The sequence below is a fragment of the Saccopteryx leptura genome, chromosome 2 (assembly GCF_036850995.1).
Source record: "Saccopteryx leptura isolate mSacLep1 chromosome 2, mSacLep1_pri_phased_curated, whole genome shotgun sequence".
In the NCBI taxonomy this organism is placed as follows: Eukaryota; Metazoa; Chordata; class Mammalia; order Chiroptera; family Emballonuridae; genus Saccopteryx; species Saccopteryx leptura.
The window spans coordinates 220,927,100-220,941,546 of record NC_089504.1 but is presented as its reverse complement, the minus strand read 5'-3'; the positions used below and the strand labels follow the sequence as shown (position 1 = coordinate 220,941,546).

Below are 14,447 nucleotides of genomic sequence, written 5' to 3'. Positions count from 1 at the left end.
GCTCCAAGACATTGGCAAGGGGTTGAGGTGTGGGGAGGAAAGCCACCAGAACAAGGAAAAGAAATCTCCAATCATCCATAACTACTAATCTGGAAAGAAGCTAACGCTGTATTATCTGGTTAAAAAACACAAAAAACCAACAACAAGAGACAGGCTAGTGTATATAAGGCAATCTTGTTTTAGTTAAAAAATATAAATAAACACATGTATTTACTGTTTGTGGAGTTCCTTCCCTCTCCCCATCCCTCCTTTTTCCTGATTCCTGCTGCCTTCCTGACTTCCTTTTTTGGAGCTTATATAAATTTTAACATTTTTTAATTTAAATTAAAAAATTTATTAATTTCAGAGAGAGATTGAGAGAAACATCAATTTGTTGTCCCACTTATTTATGCACTCACTGGTTGATTCTTGTATGTGCCCTGATCGGGGATTGAACCTGCAACCTTGGCCTATCTGAGCAATGCTCTCACCACCTGAGCTACCCAGCCAGAGCTTTACATTTTTCCTACCTTGAGTGTAACTTATTTATTTAACAAATAAATGGGAAATGTCCAGGTAAGATAAATTGACGTAGTCAAGCTGTATAAGGACAAGTTTCAGGAATGTCAAAAAAATTTTAACTTTTCTGAATGAGGAATAAACGTGCCTAACTTTGCTGAAGTGTTAAAACAATGGAAGAGTTAAAACTGGCAACTTCCTTTAAGGTTAAGTGTTACCTCAGAGAAAGAGAAGATTGGTTTTCAGAAGTCAAGCTGTACCCAGCACACATTTTCTCTGCATTTCATTGCTGGAAGTGTCACTGGGCTGACTTGTATGGAAACCACAGACAGACTGTGTGGTTAGAGAGGCGCGCACACATGCGGGCTGCTCTCCCCATCCGCACTCACGAGCCCCTCTACATTATGCAGCTCATTTTACTTACAGGATTCAGTATTGACTTTGCTATAAAACTTTGATGATTAAAACTGCTTCAGGAGTGGAGAGGGGTGGGAATCTGGTTTAATTGAATTATTTGGATTATCTCTTTGACTCAAAAGCAAACAAAATTACAACCTAGGATTTCAAATTCAGTTGTTAGAGCTCTTTCTAAACCATAAGCTCACCTCCCTGTGTGGGTGAGTGTGCCATGCCGGACACAGTTCAGTCTCGGTGATGTGGGTGTCCTTGGTATATCTGGGTCACTCTTCTACTTGTAAGTTTATTTCTTTTGTAAAGACCTGTAAGTCAAGCTGTAAGTAGCACCAGCTTCCTGATGTAACATATTACTTGGCATTTTAAAACAGTGTGAGATCATTAAATTGCTTATTATAATTTTCCACAACCTCTTAGAAACAAAGGATAGAGAAAATAGCTTCCTAATGTACTGAGTTTATTTTCCTGAACTATCTTATTTTATAGCTTGAAACCCTGATAGAGAAGAAAGTTAAAGAACTCTAAGAGAGCTCAGTGTCTGTCAAAGCTCATTCTACAGCAGTGGTCCCCAACCTTTTTTGGGCCACGGACCAGTTTGATGTTAGAAAATATTTTCACGGACCAGCCTTTAGGGTGGGACGGATAAATGTATCACGTGACCGAGACAAGCGTCAAGAGTGAGTCTTAGACGGGTGTAACAGAGGGAATCTGGTCATTTTTTAAAAATAAAACATCGTTCAGACTTAAATATAAATAAAATGGAAATAATGTAAGTTATATATTCTTTCTCTGCGGACTGGTACCAAATGGCCCACGGACCAGTACTGGTCTGCGACCCGGGGGTTGGGGACCATGTTCTACAGGATTGCGTGACTGAGAGTTAACTCCAGTCTCTCAGGTGTCATGGTAGGAACTGTGGTTACAGTCAGTGGCACAAGGCTTAGGATTTAGAGACATTTAAACAAACCCAGAGGAAAAGACCAACATAAACGTGTCAGGAACCAGGGACTTGGAAATGACTGAGCTCCTGGTTTGACATAGCTCAGAGAAGAGAAAGTTACCTCCTCGTCCCATTGGAAACACACATCGATTCCTTCTCCTCTTGCGTTCAAATACTGTGTTTAAGTGATGTCTAAAACAGACGTGTTCACTAGTACACATTTTTAAGAAAAGAGCTCTTTTTTCTCTTATATCTTCTCTCTGACCTCCATATCCAGAATTTCTGAGTTTATTTATTTATTTATTTATTTTTATTTTTTGTATTTTTCTGAAGCTGGAAATGAGGAGGCAGTCAGACAGACTCCCACATGCGCCCAACCAGGATCCACCCAGCATGCCCACCAGGGGGCGATGCTCAGCTCTGTTGCAACCAGAGCCATTCTAGCTCCTGAGGCAGAGGCCACAGAGCCATCCTCAGCGCCCGGGCCAACTTTGCTCCAATGGAGCCTTGGCTGTGGGAGGGGAAGAGAGAGACAGAGAGGAAGGAGAGGGGGAGAAGCAGATGGGCGCTTCTCCTGTGTGCTCTGGCCAGGGATCGAACCTGGGACTCCTGCACGCCAGGCTGACGCTCTACCACTGAGCCAACTGGCCAGGGCTGCCAGAATTTCTGAGTTTTACTTCTTGTTCAGTGGGTCCTCCCTGAACTTTTTAGAAATGGCTATCATTTGACTGCATGGGATATATAGTCTGTATTCATTTCCCAAACAAAGCTTCTTTTAAATAATTTTAATAGCTTCCAATAATTTTATGGGAATCAGAGCCCTTTAGACATTTGAGAAATATTATTCAAACATCGTATGTTGAATGGCTCTTCATGAAACTCTTGGAGACAGACAGGAAACAGTGATGTCTAAGTCTACCCTATGTTGGCAAAGGGCTCGAGCCTGGCACAGAAGTAAAGCATGCAGGCACACTCCAGCCCATGGGGTGGCGGCCCCGTGAGGCCCTTGGAGCAGTGGTCACAGTGAGAGGGAGAAAGCCTAACTAGGAGAACATGACCTTGCATTTGGGGGACATTTACAAATATACTCCAACTGGCATCTCAAATTTAGTGGCCTGAGCATTTAACTCAAGGAATCACCTACTTTATCCTCTTGGTTTCTCTGAAATGCAGCAAACAAGTTACCCTTCTTTCCTTTTCAAGAGGGTTCAGGGTGTCAGAAGGCCGTGTCTCAGCAAGACTCTTGCACAGATCTCCAGCCTGTTTCCTCTGCTTGTTAGAATCTCTGTCTCTTCCCCTTTTACTCTCTGAGATCCTTCTCTTGTGTTAAGAGCTTCAAGGCCCAACTCAAGGTTTTCTCTTTCTTTGTCAACTCAAAGGGACGTCTCTTGCTTTTTCTCACAGCATTGGTCATGTATGAAATCTTAGGAGTGCTGTCAGGACACAGAGTGATTTGATCTGTTTTGTGATTAGAAAATGGGACACAAATGTGTCAGCCAGCTTCTCTCTGTCTGGAATCGAGCATGGGAAGAAGCCAGGCTGGGTATGCAGGGCTCATCACTCAGCGCTCTGATCACGGCTCTCCTTGGGTCTACTGTTCCTTCATTCTAGGTCACCTCGAAATTTACCAAGGAATGAAGTAAACTGAGTCCAGATTCCTTATATGATGAAAGGAATAAAACAGATAAAGACCTGCATATTGCAAGATCTTGAGCAGTTCAGCAAGGATTATGATTTCTCACAAGAACACCTAGGGTCCCTCTTTCTTCAGTGTTAATAGACTCCTGATACAACTCTTCTTTTTTCTTTTGCAATAAAAGGACAATCTACTTTGGATTGGCTGGGGGTAACCAAAAAAAAAAGTTTAGCATAGTTTAACAATTGCTTATTTTAACAAAATCTTATTAACTCAGTGATGAGGACTGGAGGTTTATTTGAAAACATTTGGTGGATTTTAATTAAATTATCCTATCCTTAATTTTGTGTGTCACTATAACCATGGTGTTACCTTCATCAGTTGTTCTAAAATCCAAGTTTTACAAATGTTGTGAGTGGGCTATTGTGGATGACCTTGGCATTGTTTGGGTGATTATTTTCAACCAAGAATTTTCAGGCAAGCTCCTTCTTGGTCTGATAACCCTGCCTAATGATAGCCATTATTACCCAGTGCCTACCACAACCTCTTGGTTCTCCCCAGGATAGCCACATCTCACAAAAGATTCAGCAATATTAATTTAAAATAATCTCCACTATGTACACAGCAGTAACAGAGAGTCAGGACTCTTATCTCAATGATGCATGCCAAACTATTTGCCTGAAAAACAAAATTCAGAGCAAGGTATTTTAGCTCATTGTTTTTATGATTTTGAAGTCTTATAAAAATGATCTTCACTTACATTGAATGATCCACACCTCACATTGTGCTGAATGGCTGAGGAAGTTATTTCTGGACTAAGGACAGTTCACATAATTTTATATTTTTCCATGGGTGGCAGTCCTGTGGGAACTCTGAACGGAGTCACCTAGGACTCCAGGTTTCTTGTGGTCTTCAGTCACGCTATTAAGAGTCAGGCACAGTCCGAGTGACTTCCATAGACCCTTAAGTAAGTGTTGTTCTATGAGCAGAGAAAGTGCTGCTGTTTGATATCTGTAACTATAAATGACTGTGAGATGAATATCAAGCAATATTTTTTTTGCAAACGAGAAAGCAGTCCTGTCTTCTCTCTGCTCCATATCACAAAATAAAACAGTCCCATCATCTTCAGAATTACCAAAGATCCCATTCATATTCCTGGACATACCTGTGCCTACAATGCCTAAGGAAAGAAAAATCCCCAAAGGCGTGCTCTTAAATGCTGCAGTCAATTGCTTGCCCGTGAGCAGGAAAAGCCTCTGCTCTAACTACGGCTCTACCTCTTTGCTGTAGTGCTCACTCAGCCTTCTCCTCACCACATTATTCATTCATTGAATGACCTCTGCTCCACACTTGGACCATGGCCACGTGCAATCCCTCTTGCTCATGGGGTGTGATGTTAGAGCTTTCTTTGGGCTGAAGCCATCATCAGCCCAGCCTCTCAGCTCATAAGTGATCTTCTGACTTCAGCACCACTGGAGGTGCTAGATTGGCACCATTTTTCTATTGTTAGTCTACTGCTCTGAGTGTACTTTGGTCTCCCTGCCCTCCTGCCAGCATCTGGCTTTCTCATAAGCCCAGTATTTCCTCTCAAGTCTGCCTTGCCCACAGCTGCCAAGTTAAAATCTCTGTGTATCTTCCCTCTTGCTCCCAATGAAAACAGTCACTTCTCAAAGATCTATGACCTCAAGTTTTCATGCCAATGCATGGCTCTTGGTTTTCTCCACACTCCTACTGACCAGCCCTCATTGCCAATACTTACTGCATGCAGATATATTTCTCATTTGGAAAGCCCTCCCTTGCCCCTTTCTCCACCAAAACCCTACTCTTCCTCCAAGACTCCATAACCTTCCACCATATCCTCAGATGCTTCTTACACCAGCCCTTACACCAGTTTCTCTCCCTTAAAGTCTAGCACTCTCTTATTTAATGCTATGCTTCTTTGTGTTGTATAAAATTATTTTATTGCTACTCTTATTTATTTAAAGTCTAATACCTCTGAGGGCTGAAATCAAGACATTCTCTCTGTATCCCCCTGTGTCTTCTTTACATAGCAGGTCCACTTCAAGATTTGTTGACTGACTGGTTCAAGAAGCCATGACAATTCAGGGTGTAGCTATTAAAGGTCAGGTTCTGGAAATATGCAGATGGTCAAGAGATATTTTAAGTAGAAGTAAACACTTGTATAACTATAATTATTTTTCACTTGACTGAAGAAGGTTTGCCATGATAAGCCCTCTATTTAACTTTTGTAATGTGGCCTTTCTCAAGAGTACACCATTCTTATTTCACTGATAGCATCCATCTTTTATTTAAGGAATAAGAGATGAGACTATTAAATTAAAATAAGAATTCAAACTTCTGGGTGGAGTAATTGGAATTCTAAAAGATTAAGCAGTTTATTTGTACAGTGAGGGCAAAAAGAAGCCCTTGCTTCGTGCCCATTATCTTTGCCACTTAGTGAGGTTCCGCATATTTTATCTGTTGGAACAGAAGCCTTTTTATTTTTGTCTTTTGTCCTCAACACTGAGTCCAGGTTAGATCAGGTCCTGCAGTGGAAGATGAGGACAGGCGGTCCAGCTCTAGCTGTGGCTTCAGAGCTTTCAAGAGAGCACACCCTGGGAGGTCTTCGCTCTGAGGAGACGTATGCAAGACGGGCAGCAGCCCCAGAGTTCCTCCTCAGAGCAGATTTGAGGAAGATCTAAGCCAGTGGCTCTCGAACTTTAGTGTGCACTGAAATCCCGGCGGGGACATGCAGATGGTTGGCCCAGCCCCAGAGCTACTGATTCAGTGGGCTTGAGAATTGGCATTTGTCAAATCAGTTTCCCTGGTGATGTTGTGGCTGTTGGTTTGAGGACATACTCGGAGAACCACAGACCAAAGTTGATGTCTGTCAGCTTTGATGTTTCTTTCTGACCAGCAGAGACCCACCTGTGGCCAGAAAGAAGACACAGAGGGCATTGACTTGACACTGGATACTGCTCAGCTGCTGACAAAAAAGAAGGCCACTTGATCCGGCCTCTTTGTCATGAAGGAATCCCTTCTATGACAGCACAACTCTAATACATTCCTCATTTGCCTTCTACCTCTTGTGTCCTCTCTCTTTATATGCCTGGCCACTCCAGGACGACTGGGGAAAATACAAGAGAGTGAATATATCATATATTTAGGGAATTCACTGGTGAGACTCTTCATTAAACAGAAGTTCCACTAGAGAACATTATTCACTTTGGAACAGCAAGGTTATTTAAAATTTCAGGAGTTCTCTAACCCAGTATGGAAGGATGAACTCACGAGTGGTTGGTGTTACCACATCAGATTGGCAGCCTTGGGCCTTATAACAAGGGCTGTGGTTTTGGCACCCAAGTTTGAGGGGTGAGAATAACATGTAAGAGCTGGAAGCATTATGGAACACCACCACATTGGTTCTGGCTCTTTCTCTCATAGCTTTCTCATATGTTTTCCCCAGATTTTTCTCCTTTCTAGATTATAAATTTGTCATTAAAGCTGGTTTCTCCCTCCTACTGAAAAGGTATAGATTATAGTTTCCAAGGATGTCTACTCTTCTTGAGACAGGCGAGAGTTTTCAAAAAGACAACTTTCAAATTACATGGTCTATCTTCAGGAGTCACAGACTCTTAGATAAATTTAACTGAGACCGAGAGCATATGTCTAACTGGTAGATGCTTATGTGATGCAAAACAATGAAAATTGCTAGTCAACAGCAAGTACTGGGTCCTGGAAGGCAGCATCTAATTCTTCAGCCTTCTTAGACACAATGTGGGTGTCATTGTCAAGATTAGAAACTTGCTCCTGAGCTTGGGTTGTGAAGTCAGCTCTTCTTTGTGTCTCATGGTTCAGCTACCAGAAGTCAAACAATATGATTTGTATCTCTTTCGTAAGAACCAAATACACCCATTCTAAAAGTCAAAAGATCCCAACTAATTTATTTTTAAAAATACACCACTGAAGAATGATTCTAGGGTTCAACAATATACTATTGCCATCAGGGATTTTTGCACCATTGGGAAAAATCATCTGATCTGCCTCACTCTCTACCCACATTAGTTATATTTCTTTTATGCCAAACATTTATATTAAAGAAGTCAAATGGGCATGTTTAACATTGGGTATATACGCAAAAGACTCAAGTGCATTCACCCTACCAGTCTCCCTTCCTCCTGGACACAGAGCTACTTTACAGTTCCCAGCTACCCTTGCAGTTAAGTTTGACCCCAGACTATGGGCAGAAGTGATATAATTACATTTCAGGTCTGGATCATCAAAAATGTCCTGCATAATCATCTACTCCCTCTCGTTGCCTAATTGCCATCTGGATATCAATACTGAAGAGACTGTGGAAGCCAACTGTTAAAGATGATAAGCTTGGGTCTCCGTATGGCATCAGCCAATTAGATTTATAAGAATGAGAAATAATCTTCTATTTGCTAAGCTCATGAGATCTAAGGATTTTTCAGTTGCAGCAGCTATCTAATTATTACAGTCCATATAGCTTCATTGAGGATGGAGCTTAATGGCACATTGTAACAAGTGAATAATAGTATCTACTATTAATAAAGCCCCTGCTTTGTGATGGACATTTTGCTAAGACTCTTACATTATCACATTAATCTTCATAGTATCTCTAGGGTAGATGTTATTACTATTATTTATTTTATAGATAGGCAAACCAAGAGCTTAAGTTTGATCAAGATCACATAATTTGTGCAGTAGATTATATAATTGTCCCCAATCATTCATTTCCTTCTCTTTAAGAAGATTATATGTCTCCACCTGTTGCTGTATGTCTTACAGTGACTCACTGTGGGAGAAATGTGCATTTCCATTTTATTGACCACTGGCACTGGTGTGACATGTGACTTGTCTTTGTTCAGTGGAACATGAGTGGATAATTGTGCCATATCTGAGCAGGACTTCCAAGAGCCATTGCTTGATTTGGCATTCTCCTTTCCCTCTGACACTGAAATGGAATATCCTTGATAGGACTGGACACAAGAGGGCAGAGCCACAGCTGACCAGGAAAGGCATGTAGTGTGAAGGAGAAATAACCCTTTGTTTTGTAAGCCACTGAGATATTGGGATGGCTGTGACCTCCCCTAACCTAGTAAATGCTGATGGATACAACTGGAGTTTGATGCTAATGCATTTATATAGACACCAGAGCATGTTCCACCGGCACAGATTTCTGTTAGATGATATGAGAAACATATAAAACATCATTAAAAAAAAATCAATTCTTATTCTGGGTAGGAAAAAAAGTGGATGCCTGTAAGTTGAGAGAGGAAACTGTGCCAGCCCCAGGATTCAAACTGAATTTATAGATCTGTCTCTCACATTGCATCTAACATGTTAAGATTTAGTCCCACAAAATAATTGCTGGCAGGGATGTGGCTCTTTTTAGCCATACATTCACTTACTGGCTCATTTTGTTAAATTTTCTTATGGGAAATCACATCCCTTTGACTGGAAAGATAACTGGTGGTGAATATAACCCCAAATCTAACCACTAAAAGAACTACCAGTACTATAGAGATAGAGGTACACTGCAGGTCCCTGGTCCCAAGCACAGGCGTAGAGAGAAAATGTAAAATGTGACACTGATTGAGGCTACAGTTTAGGGAATACCAACTACTCTTTTTTTTTTTAAAGATGACAGTTTCCTTCTTTATTTGAGGAAAATAACATCATGCTATTAATTAGAGCTAGTAAGATGATATCAAGCATGTATATATTACAGTGTTTTGTCAGATGAGAGTCAGTATACCAGTAGAGCCTGACTGCAATTATAACCTTTTCTTTCTACAGGATTCTAATTATTTTTAGAACTAATTATTTAAAATGCACTTAAAATTTTATTTTTATGACAAATGACTTTATTTTTCTATCTCCCTAAACACTTTAACTACAACTAAAAAGAAAAACTTAATCCAATAAAGGGGTCTCAATGCTTTTTCAACTTAACTACCACATCCTTTTATTGCTATTGCAAATCTAACAATTTTGTAAGAATCCAGATGAATCATTTCTCATTTAATACTTAAATAACATTATGGAAAATAAAGGAAAGAAACAATAAATGCCATCTCACTAAGTTAATTAATCCAAATTTGTTCAATTTTACCAACCTTAATGCTCTGATATAATGAAGTAAAAATAAAAGCCCTGTTTTGCAAAGTATTATCACTTGAAATCTGGTAAAAACCAAACCAAACCCCATTCCTCTAGCTTCCTTCCTTCCCCTTGTTCTGAGCCTGGTCCATTTCCTTTATTAATCTACATATTACTTACATATCATGTGAGGAAGGAAAAATTGGTGAAAAAGAGAAGACCTGCGTCTAACCCACCTGTTCATCTCGACTAAGAGGGTTTATCTTGTTTTCATGGAGATTCACATGATCAACAGTCAACCCTCGGGAACAATAGCACTTTCTTCTTGTGAAAATCAGTGAATGGGGTTAAGCTTCTATTAGGCTATAGTTACTTATTTTAAATCTCCAATGACTTTTATTCCTACTGTTTATTAAATAGCTAGTCTCATGTCTTTTCTTTTTATCCTGCAGAGATAAGTTTGTGAGAAGATAGGGAGGAACATGGAACAAATTCAAATATTTTTGCATATTCAGAGGAAACAGCCTGTGTAAGTCCAATGTAGTAAATAAAGGTCTGGGTCATAAAAGTGACTATGTTATTTCACTGATGCTTAGGAAATACCAGGGGGGTATATTAAACGTTTTTAAAAATTACAAAATGCCTCCAAGTGCACAAGGATAAATTTTAAATTGTTCCCTTTCATAAATCTGACTTGAAACGGACAAACCAATTATCCTGGAGTGTGCTACTGACTGTCATAAGGACATAATGACACTTCACTCAACAATTAACCCCTGAGGAAGAAAACAAGCCATATTTTGGTAAATTAGCACTAACTACATGAGTGTGGAATCTTCCAATACTGAAGATGATTGGCTGAGCAATGCCTTATACCTAGATTATTTACATTCTCATCTTTATTTTTTAATTCATGAGAGAAATTGAACTTTAGAATTCACAAATATATTACTTTGTTTATCTAATCATCCATACTCATGCTTGATTTGATCTTCATAAGTAATCTCTATTTCCTTCTGCTGATAATACCAGATGGAGCAAAGCCAGGGTACAGCTGCTTTAAATCAACACTACGCATCACTTCTTGCCAGCAATTTTATAAATTAAACAAGAGATCAACTTGTCCATAGCCATCAGAAACCGAAATGTAAAAAAGTGCAATATCTCACCCTTTGCCCAGATTTCGATAGATTGCTATATTGCCTTTGCTTTAACTAGTGATCATAAAAAAAAGACCACCTTCCCCACACCACACACAAAAAGACCAGAAGGCATAAACATACTGATTTAACCAAGTCCTGAGTGCTCTGCAAACAACATCTTCAGAAAGCAACAACATGCCCAGGAAAAACCCCCCAAGATATATCTTGTTTACTTTAAAAAATAACAAAACCAGAACTGGTTCAAGACCACACGTGCATGTAAGGGCATCTTCAAAAGAGAAAATTAGCCGAGGATATTCTAGAGGCTTCATTAGTGTTTCCAACCAGTTGCCAAACCTTGACTGGGCTCTGCAATTCAGACTGTACCTGTGACTCCTGGGCTCCGCTTTTAAACAGTTCCTACTCAGAATGCGAGGATCACCTTCCTTACTATCTTCCTCAACAGGATCATTTGGGGGTGGGGGTTGGAGTGCGGGGACCTACCACAAAAGATGAGGCCCTGAGCCTGGGCCAAGGTGAAGGCAGGATGTGAAAGGGACTTACCTGTGTTCCCTGTATGAATGCTGAAATGGAACTCGAATGATAATAAACTGGTAGGTTTGTCCTTGTTTTATTAAAAAAAGTGAGTCCTACTCTCAGTTTCCTATGTCTGCAACCTTATAAATTTAGCCACTCTGCTCACACACTGGCTTGAAGATACAGTCACTTAGTCTCATCTCACTAACTCTCTTCTGTTTCCTGGTGCTCACCAGCGCTGCTTAGGGGTCTGCCAGGTCTGGACTAAGAGTAAACTATTTCTCCACCCTCCCTTGTGAGTCTCAGGATCGCTGGACAGGACTTTGTTGGCTGGTGTCTCGTTGACCAGGGTGCTCATACAAAGCCTTTCTGCCATCTACCTCTGACAAAAAGTTAGAAAGAGGAGAGCCAGAGGGTGAAAATGAATGGATGCTTTTGAAGCCAAAGCTGAAACTAGAAAACTGTCCTGAGGGACTGACCTCTGGTGTGTGTGTGTGTGTGTGTGTGTGTGTGGTTTCCCCTTCTCCCCTAGGACCAAATATTTCTCCATTCTCAGTTCATCTCAGATCCTCCACTGTTTCAGTGTTTTTGATTTTGAATAGCTACTCTGAAGCAACGCCATGCGTGAAATGGATGATTTGCAAGCTTCTCTGTCCCACGCACTTCCATGGAGAATTAGATATCTAGACTCTGCAGGGGCAAGGAAATCAGTGCTTTGTAGAAAGCGACCGACTTCCCGAGACCGAAGATGCTAATACTGTTCACTGGGGCTGCAGACCGCGAGGTGGGAACCATGGCGCTCGTGCTCTGGCCTTGGTGCTGAACCAGGACCCCGCTGCGTTAACCATCCTGGCGACTCCAGGGCAACTTTGGGAGGTTTTGGGGGGCACCGGCCGGCTCTGAATGCCAGCAGAAAGTTGGAAAAAAGCCCGTGCCTTTGGACCCTCCACAGGCACGCAGTTGGCTTATTTCTTTGCCTGGAGCTGGGAAAGTTTTGTCCAACGATTTTTTTTTTTTTTTTTTTTTTTTGGTAACTGGCGCTGCCTTCTTCCCTCCCACCTGAGTCGCCATGGAGACTCGATCTCTTTCTTTCTCCAGGCAAAATGGGCGAAGCTTAGCTCAGTCTTGACTGGAGCTAGCCCCTTTCTCTTTCTCAGCAGCTCCGGGCATCCCCCTCCTCCATTTTTCAGCAGAAGAAAAGTAGGCAGGTAACGGTGCTAGCAGGAATGTGGCTTTGCTGGGGCTCCCTTGGGCCATTAGATTTTAGATAAAAGCAGGCAGGAAGCATTCTAAACATAATAAATCTCTAACTCCCGAACAAGAGGTTCTCCCCCCTTCTTCCTTTTTTAGGAGTGGAGGCGGGATTCTTTGGAAAATTCTGGTATTCTGTTTCTCTACTAACCTCACCCCATTTCTGTGGCTGTTTATAATAAATATGTTTTCTCCCCAAGTGTCACTCCATATTGAGCCTGGTATAAAAGATATACCTGTGGATCGGGCCACGCTTTTATTAGGTTTTGGGAATACTAATGTTATTTCTGTTAAAACTAATACAAGCTTGTTGCAAATGAAAATATACCCAGGAGGAAGCAAGTCAGCAGATTCATCCAACCTCCACCCCCCGCAAATGCCATATAATGACATTTTATCTGAAGGCCACCTCTCCCATTACAAAATAATTCAGTTGACTTCTAGGGAGAGCTTCTCATTCACTGTTTGTAGCCATTGTATCGCATCCCCTGTTATACTGAAAACAGGAGTTATTGTTTTTCATTCTCTGCAGGTTTCTCCCCCACCCCTCACTTTTTCTTTTCCTCTTCCACCCTCTCTCCCTCTGTCCCTCTCTCCCCCCTCAAAGCGAAGAGGAACAGGGATACAGCTTTCTGCAAAGACAATAGGTTTTTCCTAACTGTAAATGACTACACCACAAGCCACCCTGCCAGTCCATCAGAGCATCTGGTCTTTGCCCAAGGCTGCTGAAACCGCGTCTGCAATAACTGCCTGGGCTTCTCCGTGCCCGGGGCATGCAGACCCCAACAACCCCTCTGCGAGTTTTCAGTTGCTAATGAAAACCGTGTGAAACAGATTTCCTTCCTGTTATGTAACCGGCTTCCCCTGACTTGGTCGTCCTGCTTCTCTTATCCGAGCGGACAAGCATGCAGCGGCGGCGGTGACTAGGTAGGGGAGGTGGGACCCGAGAGCACGGTACGTCTTGCCCAGATTGATGCCAGGCGTCTCGCCTTCGAGCAAGTCAGCGCACCGCTTACCTTGCTGCGAACAGGGTGGTTTCACTCAATCATGATCTCTTCTCTTGGAACGGAGCAAGATTTAATAATTGACTACAAGGTGGATGGAGAGTGGAGGAAATAAAAAAAGAAAATAAAATAAAAAAGAACCCACAAAACCACCCTGGAATCAGATGGTCAAATTTCACAGCAGCCCTTAGAGACTGTCAAGAGACTCCATCTTCGCGGTGCATCCGGCGCTGGGTCTCGCTTCCCGGTGCCCGCGGATCCCACCCCTCCGCCCGCCCGACCTCTCTGGCCAGGTGCGGCCGTCTCCACTGGCTCCCTCTAGCCGAGAGCGGCGAGCAGAGCTGGGCGCGGGGGCCAGAGGGGCGGGGGACTGTGCGTTTGGGCAGGGACGGGGGAGGGAGGCAGGGGAAAAGGAAGAGGGGAAAGGCAAGAGTGGCGAAAAAGAAAAAAATCGTCGGCTGAGAGAAAAGTGCTGGACCACGCAGGGAGACGTCACGAGAGCCGCAGATTCAGTGAATGCTACTCAATTCCAGCCGACTGGCTGAGCCGCGCTGTCAGCGCCAGCGCCGACGCGGCTCCGGGGATAGCAGCGAGCGCAGCGCCGCGTGCTGGAGAACTGCGGCCGCACAGCGTGTTCCCGAGAGGCTGGGGCGGAGGCGGGGGAGGAGAGGGGTGGAGCGGGGACCCGGAGACGCCCCCGCCACCGGTCTTCACCTTCGTTGTCGTGCTGAGTGGACCAGGTTGGGAGGGCGTGGCACCCCTCCCCAAACCCGAGCTTGCGCGGAAGCAACCAAGCCGACTCCCACCTCCGCAATAACGAAAATGGAAATGTTGGGGAACCTTTGGATTTAGCCACTTGGTTCCCACCTTTATCTCCCGTTTTCTATCTTTACCCCTTG

The 14,447-nt window shown here is 42.6% G+C and overlaps 1 protein-coding gene across 2 annotated transcripts in view; it reads right to left on the bottom strand.

Moving 5' to 3' along the window:
- KCNJ6 (potassium inwardly rectifying channel subfamily J member 6) overlaps nt 1-13,994 on the bottom strand; it is a 223,978-nt gene extending 209,984 nt beyond the window's left edge. The window contains exon 1 of one of the 2 annotated variants that reach the window (XM_066370196.1): nt 13,554-13,994. The gene's annotated coding sequence lies outside the window, so the exon portion shown is untranslated. The remainder of the gene's footprint in view (nt 1-13,553) is intronic. The other variant, XM_066370195.1, reaches the window with a different exon arrangement.
- Nucleotides 13,995-14,447: the final 453 nt, after the last annotated feature.